This window comes from Topomyia yanbarensis, chromosome 3 (genome assembly GCF_030247195.1).
Source record: "Topomyia yanbarensis strain Yona2022 chromosome 3, ASM3024719v1, whole genome shotgun sequence".
In the NCBI taxonomy this organism is placed as follows: Eukaryota; Metazoa; Arthropoda; class Insecta; order Diptera; family Culicidae; genus Topomyia; species Topomyia yanbarensis.
In genome coordinates this window covers 395,626,464-395,642,650 of record NC_080672.1, presented here as the reverse complement: position 1 = coordinate 395,642,650, position 16,187 = coordinate 395,626,464, and the positions used below count along the sequence as shown (strand labels likewise).

General features: G+C 39.9%; 1 protein-coding gene across 5 annotated transcripts in view; it reads right to left on the bottom strand.

Moving 5' to 3' along the window:
• LOC131689584 (uncharacterized) overlaps positions 1-16,187 on the bottom strand; it is a 96,852-nt gene that overhangs the window by 47,930 nt on the left and 32,735 nt on the right. The window lies entirely within an intron of this gene.

Here is a 16,187-nt window from a genome sequence, read left to right as displayed (position 1 = left end):
AGATTTTCATTCCAACCGTACGTATCGTACCGTACATCGTCCGGGGCATGGAAATCGATTCACTACCAGCGACCGATGCGACGGGCGTCAGCGGAAAGGGAGAATATGTATTGGTTCATAAAACAAATATCGTAAATCAGTCGAACTCACAGATTAATTCTGATATCGGTCGAACGTGTGGATGTCGCCCTTTGTTATCATCCCAGGTTGGGTTATGATAAAACCAAATAATTTAATGCTGATTAAATTGGGTATCCGCGAAAGATACCTTTGGGATGGTTTCATATCGAATAGCTTCCGGGTGAGGTGTTCAAGCATTCCATATGCAGTGTAATATAGAGCGATGTATTTTTACGCCACTATTAAAATATGAAACACTATTGAATATTGAAAAAGCTTTTTTCAGAAGCAATACAGTTTAGGAGTTTTCAGGATATCTAAGACACTTACGATACCATTTGAGAGCTGCGTGAGTTTTAATTTTAGTTATCTTCAACTGGATACGCGCAATGCTTAGCAATCGGCATATGTGCTCATTAGACTGACAAGACAAAAAATGACCCCTATCGGCCCACCATTGAGTCGATACCAAGTCCCACCAGGAGTACTTGCTCCAAATTTGAAGAAAATCAGACAAGTCTAGCTACCGGACCAACATGCCTGAAGTTTGTATGGGATTTTTCGAGAATTTACACGGAGAAAACCCATTTTACATTTTCGCTGCTAGGTGGCACTGTTTGCATCGTATTATCGCTATAAGTAAAAATAAGAAAGATAATGTAATTGTCTACAATTTTGTCGAAGACTGAAGAAGTTATTAAACTTTTAACAAAGTGTTGTCAAAGTCAGTTTTGCATGGGACCTAGCAGTGCAGTTATGTATTAGTACTCGATTCCCACGAACTAAACATTTTTGTGAAATAATCGTTAGGTTTACCGTTATTGAGTTCAGAAGAATTATAGTAATTAATACGAGTCATGTTTTGTTTAGAACATTTTAGTTCCACATGTTACCGCATAGAGGGCACCAACACCAACTTTTCAACGTAAAGAGATAGAAATTAGGTGTCTTCTACAAAGTTGTAGAAGAAGTTTGTGGTACTAGAGCCATTCTCTAGTCTAGTCTTGTCTACACATACACAGCCAATACATGTAGGGATCCTGGAAAATTGAAGACGTTCGCCCACAATTTTTCTTGTCATTATTAACGTTTGTGGCATATATGGAATATGACACAAGCATTAAAGCGGCCAGGCCAACTGTGCAGCGTACAAAGTGAATATGATTCAGAATTATACGGTAATCAAACTATCCATTTAATGAAAATTTTAATCAACGAATTATTTTGAACCTTGATTAAGCAAGAAACGTGGACAACCGTACACAACCGTTTCAATTTGATGGGGGTTTGATAAATCGTTGGGAGTGACTTTGCTAAGCGGGTTAATGTTACTCCTTTGGTTCCTGGGATGGGACAGAGGTATTTAGCCCTGTCCTTACTAATGAGCCTAAGTTATAGCGCCTTTACTCGCTCGAATTTTGTTAATTATAGGCACGATTAGGGTTAAATATTTAAAATAAAATAATAATTAAAACATGTTGTAAAAAAGAAAGATCTCACTAAATTGTCTGCTTCCTGTAATGAACGTCGTCTCTCTCTCTAATCGTCAATGATGCTGTATGGTAAGGGAGTGTCGTATAGGTTGAGACAGCTCGACATTTTCGTTCCTATGCAGTGTTGCCATCTGCTATTTTTAGCACATACTAGACTCGATCGTAGCTCAATTTTTATACCAAGTTGAAATTATAGTTCATTATTGTCACAGCTTCACTAAGCAATGTCAAAAAACGAGCGAAAAAATCTTTTGTTGTGCTGATTTTTGCGCCATCTTAAATTGAATCTTTTTCATCGAAATTTCAACGTAAATAATTTTAAAGTGTTTAGAAGTAACTAAAATATTATTACCGACCAGGGTTTTGCATTTGCTTCATTGGATTTTTTTCTTCGAAAAATTGGTTGGGACAAGCGTGTCGTATAGGTTGGGACACCATACAATTGCGCATGCGTACAAGATTGCGTACAAGTTTTACATGTAAAAACTGTGAGTCAGATTAACAAATTGTCAAAAGGAAGTAAATAAGTCTTTCAGTTACTTATTCTTATTCTAAAATACCAATTAACAAATAAATATTAACCAAAAAATAAATATAATGCATTAATGTTTAAATTGCCTTTAATTATTTAAATTGTTTGAAGTGCCCCAACCTATACGACACTTTTTTTGGCCATTTTACCGTCATATAGAAAATTGATCCTGAGTCCTATTTAAAATTGCAAGTAAACATCTTCCATTCGCAGATATTAAGCCACATAATATATCTAAAAAATAGTGTACTACAAGCTAAAAAATATTGTCATGGAAATAAGATATCAGCCTCTAAACAAACCCGTCCCAACCTAGACTACATTCCCTTACTATGGTTCTTCTTCAGTTCCAGACAACGGAGTTGGTGTTCAAAGATTTACATTTAATTGCTGGACACAGTACCATTCACCATTCGTTCATTGGCGACAATCATTTTCAGCGGCATGCAGTGATCCTGACCCTTGGTATCTTGATTGTTGGGGAGCAACGCATCTGATACCAAAAACCTTCCGCAAATAGTGCGACTGATCCAGCAAACTGATATCCCTGAACAAACCGTCCCAGGATGGCTACAGGTAACTGCTCAAAGTTGGTTACTGTCACCACTGTCGGCTTCCGTCAACCATAACTGCAAACTCAGTTCAAACAATGATTTGGCAATTCTCGGCCTTCACACAATGAATAAATACTTTTCAAAACTGCAAGGACTGAATTTTATAAATGAAAAATACGTGACAGGTTGTGAAAACGCGTCCGTCTTTCGCCAAAGTCTACTCTTCTCGTTTGTGGTACTAGAGCCATTCAACGAGAAATCGGAATAGTTGCTGATGGACGGGATCAATTCTGGGTCTATCTGAGCCGCCTCGACCTGAGCCATACAGTGGAAGAGATTGTTGATATGACCCAAGAATGCCTGAGCAATTATGTTGATCAAAAAGATACCGATAAACTCAATTTCATCTTGTTCCGAGTTGAACTTCCGAGCGAACTAAAGGACACTGCACTCAAAGCGTCTACTTGGCCAGCTAGTGTACTCGTTCAGGAATTTAATTTCGACCAACCAAAGCAGGATAGATTTCGCTAATAGGATACCGCGATGCACCGCCGCTTATATTATCAAGGGATCCCCCCGTCACAGTCCAGCTACTGCAACCAGCGTTCACCAGTCGTCTCGGCCCTGTGTGCGGGAGTGGAGAAAGGATCTTCCAAACTTCCTACCGCGGCAAGTACATATCAATTTTGAATAGTTTAAGCGCTGAAATGTTCCTCGCTTCCAGTTCACCGTTAGTTGCTTCGTTTCAGCACCCGATTCCGTCTTTCCTACCAGCAACCCACATCTGTTTACGAAAGGTACCTAGTCCAGCTTCATTGCATACATCCCACGAAATCTCGTCTCTTCGTTCACCGGGACGCATACTTGCCACCAGTCGTGAGGAAGCCCTTAGTCCTCCCATCACAGTTGAGTCCATCCAGACAGCGACCAGCAGCCGTCCCGGTCCTGTGGTGGAGCTGGGACGAGAGATCTTCAGCAAACCTTCAGCAGGCAAATATAATGCATCTGTGAGGTCTTCCTTGCCTCAAAGCCCTTCGATTCCCAGTCTTGGTCAACGACGGGAAAAACTGCTATTATACTATCAAAACGTTGGCGGTATCAATTCAACCGTTGAGGAATATCGCCTTGCAGTCTCCGATAAGAGCTTTGACATCATCGTCCTTATCGAAACGTGATGCACGCTTTCTAGTCAGATGTTCGGTACTGGATATGAGGTTTTTCGTTGCGACCGGAACCATAAAAATAGCCGAAAATCTACTGGAGGTGGTGTATTAGTAGCAGTTTGAAAGCACGAGTCGTCGATAACACTTTTGTCTCAAGCAGGTCTGGACGATAATCGAGCTTGGTGGCCGTAAGTTCAGGGCTGGCGGAACACTTTTTTCCCGAGCGGGTAGCAAGATTCGGCGTGATTTCTCTCCGTACTGACGAAAGTTCTGATATGGCGTGTGTAAGTGAAAATGAAAATTCCCTAATAATATCAGGTGGCTATTTGGAAACACCCTTTATTGACCCATTCATGCCCATGTTGTTTGTGGACAACAACGTTTTTAAACAGCAATTACTTTTGAAGGAGGCAAGATTTGCTCACAAAAACAAATAAGGCTAATGAATGTGACTATTGCCTTTCATTTGGGTAATAACAGTTATAAGGATCAGCTTTAGAAGCGAAGTTATTGCAATTAGTCTGATTGGATTCCGATGGAGCAATGCTGCCAGGGACAGTTTACGTTCACATCGGAAAATTATTTTTTCATATATCTTCGTTGTGGTGCAATATTATTGAAAACTGATTAAACTTATCAATTTAGACTGTCTTTGGCTAGGTTTTCCATGCAATTGGACTATTGTAAATATTCTTGGAGAATTGTATTGTGCATTGGAAGCTAAAAATTAAGCAGCTACTAGCACTGCAAGGGAAGCACCTATCTTCATGAAAATAGACTTTTCATGTTTCTTGATCTCACCGTTTTAAAGGAAAAATGCTTTTGAAACCCTACATGCACTAGAAAAAAGTTGGGCATGAAAGGGTTAAAAAGGCTGTATGTACGACTTCTCAGCGAAAATGTGTTTGTTGAACACAGATACTACAAATGTTCCCTAGCTAAGTACCAATCACTCCATTCTTTTCAATTTCGTTCATTCAATTTTCCGTTCCGTGCTATAAAACCTTCCTTTCGCGAGTACTGAAGCCCGTTTGATAGTGTTGACTAATGGGAAGGTATCTCCAACGACCGACATCCTTTCAGGCTTTGTGGAGGTCGATAAGTTTAATTTTCGATACAAATTCTATCTAATACAACCTACCCCTGGATGGTCTACTTCCGCACCAAAGACAAGTCATTTAACAGCATCGATATATCACGTGATCTAACTAAACAACACCCGACCGTGCACGAAAAAGTATTTCGTCTACGTACCAGCCCGGGAAGTAGAGATTGATGGTGTAGTCTCCGAGAAGGGCCCTAATTACGAAATAAGGGATGGCTCCTGAGCTTCAGTCGGTGAAAGTTCTGGTATGCAAGCAATTGCGTTCAGCAAAAGTATAAGTATAAGAAAAGTTATTTTCCATCAGCTTCATTTCGAGCCTTTCGCCAGATTTGTTTCTCCACAATTTGTTCTTTTGACCGGAACTCGACTACTTGTTCGCCCTTTTGTACCACGGCCATTGTAGATACAAGGCACGGCGTGGAAAATGCGGAGAGAATCAGGAAAACTTTTTTCTTCTATGGAGGGACTCCGAATAAACTGTCGACATATCCCGTATAAGAAGAATGCTTAGCGCGAATATCTTTGCTGTCAGATAAATTTGTGTGTGTTGAAGAACAATTATTACGTTTATATACATTATTATAATTTCATCGCGAAACGTCTATCATTTGAATGTGAATCTACGTGGAATGCCGTTGTTGCCGATAAAGCATTCTTAGTTCCGTATATCCCGATCAAAGGTCGAATCGAGTACACAACGTAGGGGCCAGCCAACAGACGAAATATTGTTTCTCTCGTTAATCCGTTGACGAAACGGTGCCAGTAACCGCGTTCTTCAGATTTCATCAAGTTATTCATTTGCGTTTCTAACGTCGCGTATATTCGGAAAATGTTCAAAAAGTCGTCATAGGACTTTTCGCATAAAATTCTGAGCACTCTCTGCCCACAACGGAGTGGGAAACCGTCCACGGTTGTTCGCGCCGGGTATTCGTTTAAGCGCAGTGTAGAGGAACAAGCCAGTCAAAACGTTGTACACTTCCACCGGAGGAATTTCTTATTTTGATTAGATTGTTATAGTGGACGCGTAGCTCTTTCAATCCCATTGAAACACTAATGAAAAGAGAGAGTACAGCGATAAATCTAACGCGCTTGGCCGCGCCGGTAGGCATTCGTGTCATTCCCACTGTATTCAAAATGCTCATATTGAAATTGTTGCGAATATCATGCCGTAAGATAGATCGGTTATCAGAATGAAGACAAACATGGCATACCGTGGTAGTTGCAGTCTACTAGAAGCAGCTGAGGTGCGATGTATAAGGAAAAAATATCAATAAATCTTTGCTATGATTCGGATTTAACAAGCGACAACTTCAATACCTGGTACCGAGCAAAGGCTAATCTGATTGAAATAGTAGCACGTTTTGATCCCCAAAACGCTCCTCAATATTGTTTTCTTGGTCATGGTGAATAATGTTAAAATTGTGGAAGGTCTACGTCGGAAGTAAACCAGGTTTTACACAATGCAAATGTGTAAAACCTAGGAAAATAATAGGACTGAAATATAGAGATATTTGGAGTTTTGGATGTCCGCTGTGGACTTTCCGAAACCAGGAGCCACTTTCTTCGGTTTTGTAGCAGCACCCATCAAGGGACACTTTCAGGCCTTTTCAAGGAAACTTAGGGGAGGAAATGATTTTCCTCTTTCGAACACTTATAGGCACATTAGAAGATGTTCCCTTGACGGGATTGTCAGAATCTCGCTCGTTAGTGGACAAGGAAGCGTATAAATTAGTCATGGCCTGTGCTTTCTTGAACAATTCCTCCCAGCATTTCACAAAAGAATGCTTCAATTTCAATCTTACCAGTATTTCGAGGAAATCTTCCCGCAATGGATTTCTTTACCCGAATTCCGATCACTCCGTTCTTCACACAGGGACGGTGAGGCTTCTTGACAGACAGCTACAGCTCAGCAACGTTACTGCAAATTAATTCTATTGCCAGCGAGAATAACCGCCACCTTGATCTTTATTTTGTCAGCGATCGGGTTTCTGCTACATCTGTAGTGATGGCTCCCTCTCCTCTAGTGAAACCAGTAGCACATCATCCTCCATTGATCGCCACGATAGATCGCACCATGGCGCACGATTTCAATGTTTCTCTGGTCCTCGTTTCTTACGACTTCCATAAAGCTGATGATTGCAATATCGCTAATTTTTTCTTCACCCTCGATTGGTTATATATTCTGGACCCAGAAGATGTTAATAGCGCAGTTCAAACATTTTCCAACGTGTTGAGTTATGTAATTGACAGGCACGTCCCATAGAAAGTGTATAAGCTACAAACCGTCCCTCCTTAGTAAACGAGCACGATTCGACGGCTGAAGTCGCGAAGAACTGCACTACCCAAGTTTATTAAGTATCGCACAATCCCACTGAAGAGGTTCACGAGAAGAGAATGAGAACCGCCCGCTTCGAGTTTGCACCGGTGGCGACGAAATCGAGGTGGTTGAAGAGTTCGTGTACTTGGGCTCACTGGTGACCGCCGACAATGATACCAGCAGAGAGATTCGTAGACGCATCGTGGCAGGAAATCGTGCTTACTTTGGCCTCCGCAAGACACTGGTCGAACAGAGTTCGCCGTCGTACGAAGTTGACCATCCACAAGACGCTGATTAGACCGGTAGTTCTCTACGGGCACGAGACCTGGACCATGCTCGTGGAGGACCAACGCGCACTTGGTGTCTTCGAACGGAAAGTGCTGCGTACCATCTACGGTGGAGTGCAGATGGAAGACGGCACATGGAGACGGCGAATGAACCATGAGTTGTATCAGCTGTTGGGGGAGCCGCCCATCTGTCATACCGCGAAAATCGGACGACTACGGTGGGCCGGGCACGTAGCCAGAATGTCGGACAAAAGCCCGGTGAAAACGGTTCTCAATTGCAATCCGACCGGCACAAGAAGACGTGGCGCGCAGCGAGTACGATGGATCGACCAGGTGGAAGACGATTTGCGGACCCTTCGCAGACTGCGTGGCTGGCGACGCGCGGCCATGGACCGAGTGGAATGGAGGAATCTTTTGTATACGGCACAGGCCACTTCGGCCTTAATCTGTTAATAAATAAAATAAACAATCCCACTTAGATACTCTTACGCCAGTCTCAACCATGCTTATAAACGAACCAGTCAAGATTGTTTCTTTCGATATCAGCAAAACATTCAGCGCAATCTCAAGTCACACCCTAAACGTTTCTGGAAATATGTGAATGAGCAGCGCAAGGAATCTGGATTGCCGTCGTTCATGACTTTCAATGGCTGCACAGCTACCACATCCCAAGATATGTGCGTGAATATGTTTACAGACGAGACCTTAACGGTTGGTCAAATTGAACTCGCTGCTAGTCCAGTTCCGGCCGTGAGCCAAACTCTGGGTGCTTTCGATATCAACGAAACGGTGATTACCAGAGCTTGTTCTCGGCTTAAATCGTCCTTCAATCCGAGGCCCGACGGTTTCCTTTCAGGACTTTTGAAAAAGCACATCAACGTTTTAGTGGCTCCGCTTCTTCACAACTTTAGAGCATCTATTACCAGAGGCATTTTTCCATCTTGCTGCAAGTCCGCGAACATGTTCCCAGCCCATAAAAAGGGAAATAAGCGAGACGTCAATAACTACAGCGGAATCACTTCATTGAGTGCTGTCTCGAAGTTGTTCGAGCTGGTGATTATGGAACCTCTTCCAGCAGTGACATGATGATCAACATGGCTTCTCGTCTGGGCGTTCGACTGCGACCTACCTGCTATGTCTAACATCCTACGTTAAAGAGAGTATGGAACGTCGCGCTCAAACTGATCCTTTTGACAGAGTGAACCATGATATAACAATCGCTAAACTGGAGCGATATGGCATCAACGATAGTTTGCTGCAGCTGTTTCGATTCTATCTCACCAGTGGCGGATCCAGGGGAGAGTCTTGGGGGTCCGGACCCCCCCCCCCCCCGAGAATTTTTAACTTCTTGAGAAATTTTGAACAAGTTTCTATTTTAAATTCATTCTAAGTTCAAAATCATTCCAAACCAGATTCGATAACCGAAACCGATTTTAATTGAATGAGGGTATTACATATTACGTATTGTACAACGAACATTTCAAATTCGAAATTTTGGACCCCCTCCGAAATTTTTTTTCTGGATCCGCTCCTGTATCTCACAGATTGAGAAATTGTCATTGTCATTGGAGATTGTCAGGCACCCACATTTATTTCATCGTCAGGAGTACCCCAGGGAAGTCACTTGTGACCATTGATGTTTCTGCTTTACTTCAACGATGTTCATCTAGTTCTGAAGACTACACGCCTGTCCTTCGCAGACGATCTCACGATATTTCTACTCATCCGCTCCACGGAAGATTGCAGATTACTCCAGCAGGAGTTTCAAGCATTCGCAGATTGGTGTAGCACGAACCGCATGTGCGTAAATCCGAACCGTGCTCAGTGATCGCATTCTCACGAACAAAAACCCTATTTGTTTTAACTACCGCCTACTGGATACAGAAATTGAACGCGTTAGTCACGTGAAGGATTTAGGAGTGATATTAGACTCGTAACTTACCTTTAAACAACACGTCTCGTATACAGTTAGATAAGCATCCCGAATGCTTGGATTCATCTTCAGGTGTGCCAAAAATTTCACGGTTATTTATTGTCTTAAATCGCTGTGCTGCTCTATGTTGCGGACAATTCTTGAGTATTGCTGTGAAGTTTGAAGCACACACTATAATAACGGTGTTAAAAGAATTGAGTCCGTGCAACGACGCTTTTTACGTTTTGCGCTTCGCAGACTACCATGGAGAGATTTTGTTCGTCTACCCAGTTACGAAAGCCGGTGATAGCTGATTCATTTGGAACCCCTGCTTGTTCGAAGGACAAAATTAAGGGCTTTGTTCTTGGCTGATTCTTTGCGAGATCATCTGGATTGCCCAGTCATTTTGGAACAGCTTAACATAAATGTCGCACCTCGAACAACGCGTAACAACCTTATGCTCCGATTACCATTACGGCGCACTAATTATAGCATGCATGGAACCATTAATGGCCTACAAAGGATCTTCAACCGGGTCGCTTCAGTCTTCGACTATAATATGTCTCGCCAAACTCAGCGTCTTCGATTTTCCGGAACCTTCAACGGACCCGCTAACTTCGACTGATTCCTTCATTATCTGTTATTTCATTGCACAGTGGTCCAGGAAGCGAAATTAGCGGGAAACAATTGTTAACGCTTTCATCTTTAGGTTTAGAGATTTGGTGTCTTAGAAACATTTATTATGCGTGACAAACTGCATCTTTTGGCTGAAACGATTTTAGGGTGGTCCTTAAAATGTCAAAGTTGTAGACATTATTTAAAATTATAGTTCAGATAGAATGATACTTTTTTCTGCAATATTCTAGAACAATCAATTCTGAGCAGCTTTGTTGAAGATACTAACTTTGTATCTCAAACCGTTTTCATTTTATAGTGAGTTCCATATCATAACATAGGGTGTCTCTCAAAAAAGCAGTTTTCTCCGTACAGTTTTTTAATATGATTTTTCTCACAAAAGTACCTTTCAGTGTATTTTTAGAGCATGATTAGAGGCAACTTTTGCTGAAGAAAGAAAATTTTCATCTTGTCTGGTTCGAAAGTTATGCTTAATTTCCACTTAAAAATACGCCCTTTTCAAATGACGATATCTCAAAAGGGGGCAAACTAAAATCGATAATTTTGATTGAATTTGAAAGGCTGTACTTTTGCCTACAATATATTGAAAAATTGGAGAACGCTTTTTTGTCTTTCTCAAATAAATCAAATTTAAGTAAAAGCATTTTTGCGTATAATCCTACAGCGCTCATATTAAAAAATATTTGTTTTACGCTGATTCTGTGAATTCTTGTCAAGACTTTTCAAGGATCACATACATTTGCAGGTTTTTCATATTGCAAATAGGGCGATGACCCTATTTTGGGCTCACTCGTTAGGGTGGCGCACTCTATTATTAATTACTCGACCTATGTACAATCGTTGAAATACATATAAATTATGATCAATGCGTTAGGGTCAATATATTTGCTTAATTCCTGAGAACCAGTATATTAAATAACTTGTATACGAGTGCAATAGAAACGCTTTCCTCTTACTTGCACCCTACCATACCACCAACAAACATAATGAAGCTATCGAAAATGCAAATATACACTGAAGTCTTTTTAGGCGTTTTTATGGCGCATCCCCTACATAAAGAAGCCTAAGTGTACAGTATGTAAAATAATTAAAGACACCCTCGTTCTTTTCTATTTAATCCCATTACCACTACTAGACTGCCACACTTTATTACGACGACTAACTTATTCAGTTTTTTATTTGTTGGCTGTGAAACGATAAATCAAAAATTTTAAAGGAATGCTCATCGTACAATACAACAAGCCTTTCCTATGACCAAAACTACTGAAACGATAAAGGGGTGGCTTTAATTTTTTACATACTGTATATAGGAATTGTTGCATTCGCGCAATTCTCTGTTTTCATCTTCGTCGATGAATCTTTGATCATGTAGTAGAAGATTAGTTTGATGATTTAAAAACCACAATAAGCGCGTCTTTTAAAGATTACTGCTAGTGTGTAATATTGGAAATCGTTACCAAACATCTTAGCTGCAATGAGTCGAACGCTCAGCAGTTCCCCATTTGATAATCAAAATCATGCTTAGTTTCTGGGTTTCAGTATTGCACTTGATGTACTCAATTAAGCGCTTTGCAGAGTGGTCTACCAAATATACGACAGTCGTTGTAAAGTACTTGAATGATTCTCTTATTTCATTTAAAAATATTAAAAACTATGTTGAATAATTTGTTGCGTATATAACAGAAGGATATCAGATTTTTTTACTTGAACAATACTGTTATATGAAGTACAATTTTGTTTTTTGGTTTGAGGTTAGTAGATTGCAGATCTTGATACTGCTACCTGCTAAAACCGTTCCTGCAAATGAACGAAATCGATTGAAAATTTGTGTAGATTTTGGGAAATCTTGGCAATAATTGGAAGCAAATTATAGGTCAAGTCATTGGTGATTGGTGGTCTTTACCCTATCTGCATTATGAAAAGCCTGCAAATGTATGTGATCCTTGAAAAGTCTTTAGAAGAATTCACAGAATCAGCGTAAAACAAATATTTTTTAATATGAGCGCTGTAGGATTATACGCAAAAATGCTTTTACTTAAATTTGATTTATTTGAGAAAGACAAAAAAGCGTTCTCCAATTTTTCAATATATTGTAGGCAAAAGTACAGCCTTTCAAATGCAATCAAAATTATCGATTTTAGTTTGCCCCCTTTTGAGATATCGTCATTTGAAAAGGGCGTATTTTTAAGTGAAAATTAAGCATAACTTTTGAACCAGACAAGATGAAAATTTTCTTTCTTCAGCAAAAGTTGCCTCTAATCATGCTCTAAAAGTACACTGAAAGGTACTTTTGTGAGAAAAATCATATTAAAAAATTGTACGGAGAAAACTGCTTTTTGAGAGACACCCTAAGTTATGATACGGAACTCACTATAAAATGAAAACGGTTTGAGATACAAAGTTAGTATCTTCAACAAAGTTACTCAGAATTGATCGTTCTAGAATATTGCAGAAGAAAGTATCATTCTCTCTGAACTATAATTTGAAATAATGTCTACAACTTTGACACTTTAAGGGCCACCCTAAAACCGTTTCAGCCATAAGATGCAATTTGTCACGCACAATAAATGTTTCTAAGACACCAAATCTCTAAACCTAAAGATGAATGCGTTAACAATTGTTTCCCGCTAATTTCGCTTCCTGGACCACTGTGCATTGTTATATTACTATTTGACTGTTAGGGATCATCCATAAATGACGTAGCATTATATGGAAGAGGGGGGAGTTTCGAATTTTGTGATGACAGGGGGGGTAGGGGATCATGTGTATGCTACGTAGCATTTTTAAAGGGGAAAAACTAACATCGATTTTTATTTTTTTTTAATTTTACGGGGACAAGGAAGGGGGAGAGTTACCGTCAAGCTACGTAATTACCAGGGGGGTACTTAGAGGTTTGTGACGAAATGCTACGATGGAGGAGGGGGTGTTAAAAATCACTCAAAAAATGCTACGTCATTTATGGACGGTCCCTTAGTAATAAGTTTAGAATTAAGATATAGGGGCTTTGAAATGCCTGTTGGTGTAAATAAGACAAATACAAATTCCAAACTGTCTTTGACATCCTCTTGAGGTTCCGCTTGACGATTTCGCAGTATTTTTCTACTGGGCTGAGCTCTGACGTGTTGGAAGGGTTGGGGACGATCAAGATGTCAAATCAGGCCAAATCAGAATGGAACAATTATGTTGCTTGAGGAAATGAAACAGACGTTTTCCCACACACTCCTGCACATAAATTTCCTGGTTGATGGTCACTGTTGCGATGTAAATGTCGCTCTTCTAACCATAGGAACAGATAGCCTGCCACACGAGAGATTTCTTAGCGAATTTCGACAGCTTAGGTAATTTGAAAGTTACTGCCACATTTCTTCTTCCAGTCGACATATAATAATATAACTTATTTTGCTTATCGTTACGATTTGAAGTCTTATAAGTCGACAGTCCTTTTTTAGCTCGTTGCATGATTGTAGACGAAACTCCCAGCTTGCTTACCACATCTCGAGGGAGGGAGCGGTTGGAGTTTCGCTTGGCCACACTATTAGCAGTTTTTGCGGCTTCCGGTGTTAAATTTTCCCCCGATCCAGTCTTCCTGGCTATCAAGAAACGTTTTCTGAAGACTTTTATTACGTTAGTTGGTGTGGCCACATTCAACTTCGCCTACTTGGCGTGCCAGTGGTTCGGATTTTCGCGATACGCGAGCAAAATTTTGCCCCGTTGCTCCTCGATGCCATTTTCACAATTGATAAGCAGATGTTAAAATGGAACAGTTGGCATGATGCTACACACATACATCTTTAAAACAAGGGGTGTGCAGGTTTTTAACGCACGATCAAAAAAATGCGTCAAGCTGAAGTTTTTGACATTTGCACCTTTTTGTCTTTCTCATATGAAAAGGTTATGCAATCACTCTGAACATCGTTAAATCAAAGTCGGCCCGAAGGGCCATGTGTCATATCCCATTCGACTCAGTTCGTCGAGATCGGAAAATGTATGTGTGTATGTATGTATGTGTGTGTATGTGGAAAAAATGTCACCTCTGTTTCTCAGAGATGGCTAGAACAATTTGCACAAACTTAGTCTCAAATGAAAGGTACAACCTTCCCATCGGCTACTATTGATTTTTTTTAACTGATTGGACTTCTGATTCCGGAGATACGGGTTGAAGAGTGCGGCCACACAGCTAATTCTCATATAAACTGGTACCACTATGATATCAAAATGATCAATAATGTCTAACCAATGTCTCTTTGACCACGCTGGCCACCTACGACGGTTCTTGATTCCATGTAGGCAGGAACTGAAAAAACCTCAAAGAGGGAAGTAAAGGATAATTTCAAAATCGAATTTGCATTTTTGATGCCAAATGTCTTTAAAATACATGAAACGTCGAGATTTCAAGTAATCTTGAATTTTTTTTTTTTAAATTGACTTTTTTTGGACCTTGGCCCATTTTTTGCCATTTTACGTTTCTCATATATGAAGGTTATGCAATCACTCTGAACATCGTCAACTTAAAACCGGCCAATGTTTTTTACTAGGGTTCTGTGCTTTAACATATCTAGGGGTATACGGTGAGGGGTTACCCCCCCCCCTCACAAAGTCCCCTTTCATCAAATACACCACCCCCTCAACAAGCCCCCAACTCATCCACACACCCCTCGTTCATCGCAATCATCTTCACATAGTGGGTATACCAAGATAGACTGGGGGTGCTTCAGTTGTGGGTTATTCATTCCCTTCGCACACACCCTCGTATGATCAATTGTGTTTGCCGAAAGACAACCTCACCAATGACGAATTTCGTACCAAATCGTATTCAGAGTTGGCAGCACCCTCTCAGATTTCAATGAAACATTCTGTACATGAAGACTTTGTCACAAAAAGCCACTTTGCATACTTTGTTTTTCCAAAAATGATCTAGACTGTCTTTTGAAAAGGGCCAAACTTTTTACCAATTTTTTCAAATAGCTATAGTCTAAAAATGACAAATCCTACAAAAAAAATGTTGTAGGAGTGGTTTTCACAAAATTAGTCAAATTTGCGAATAAAAATATTGAAAAAATTCTTCATTGACTCCTACACTGAAAAAAATCGATTTTAAAAATTTAAAGTCGATTTACAAAAAAGCCCCATTTTTATTTGGATGAAATTTTGTTCTAAGATAGAGAATTATGTTCCCTACCTACCATCAAAACCGTTGTACTGTTGCTCAATACAAAAATAAGCAAAACTTCGCAAGCTTGTGTAGATTCCAGTCAAAGTATTAGTTAAGCGCAGGATGGCATTTTGTTGCATCATCCCATGGAAAAGTACCCTGTGATGCTATTAGTGACACTCAAGCGAATGGCAAAAAGAGCCAGTCCTGCTCGCGACTATGGAAATACCATAACAACTCCCCGAGATTTATATAACTGGACAGTTGAATAAACTGATAAAAATATCACAAAATTAATTTTCTGCTACATATTCACTGAACAGTACAACAAAATGTCAGAAGAACTCGAAGAACTGTATAATAACGCCAAAACAATTACTAAAAACTCAAAAATTCCAGTTTTGTGCCTATTCCTGGTGGAAAAATGAGACGAAAAGGTATCAGACCTAAAATTAATTTTAGAAAAGTTTGTCAATTGTTTCATAAAATTTATCAATTTTGAGAGGAACAAATGAACTGCACTCTTCAAGACTTCCAATCTTCCAGTCTTTCAGACTTCATTCAAGTGTGTTATGAATATATACCAAATTCGTTACTGATACTTTTTGCATGTATCAGGCAACTAGCAGCTGGGAAAATGGAACCTGAGATGATTATGACTTTCATTGGTTTAGTTTTCGATAAAAATACACTGAAAAAAAATTCAGTTTTGACAAGGAAAAGTTTTTTTCAAATAACTTTTTTTCTTTGAAAGTGCCCACCTTGAATTTTTGACGGTGGGTAGGGAACATAATTACCTATCTTGGAACAAAATTTCATCCAAATCAAAAATGTTTTTTTTGTAAATCGACTTTAATTTTTTAAAATCGATTGTTTTCAGTGAAGGAGTCAATAAAGAACTTTTTTAATATTTTCA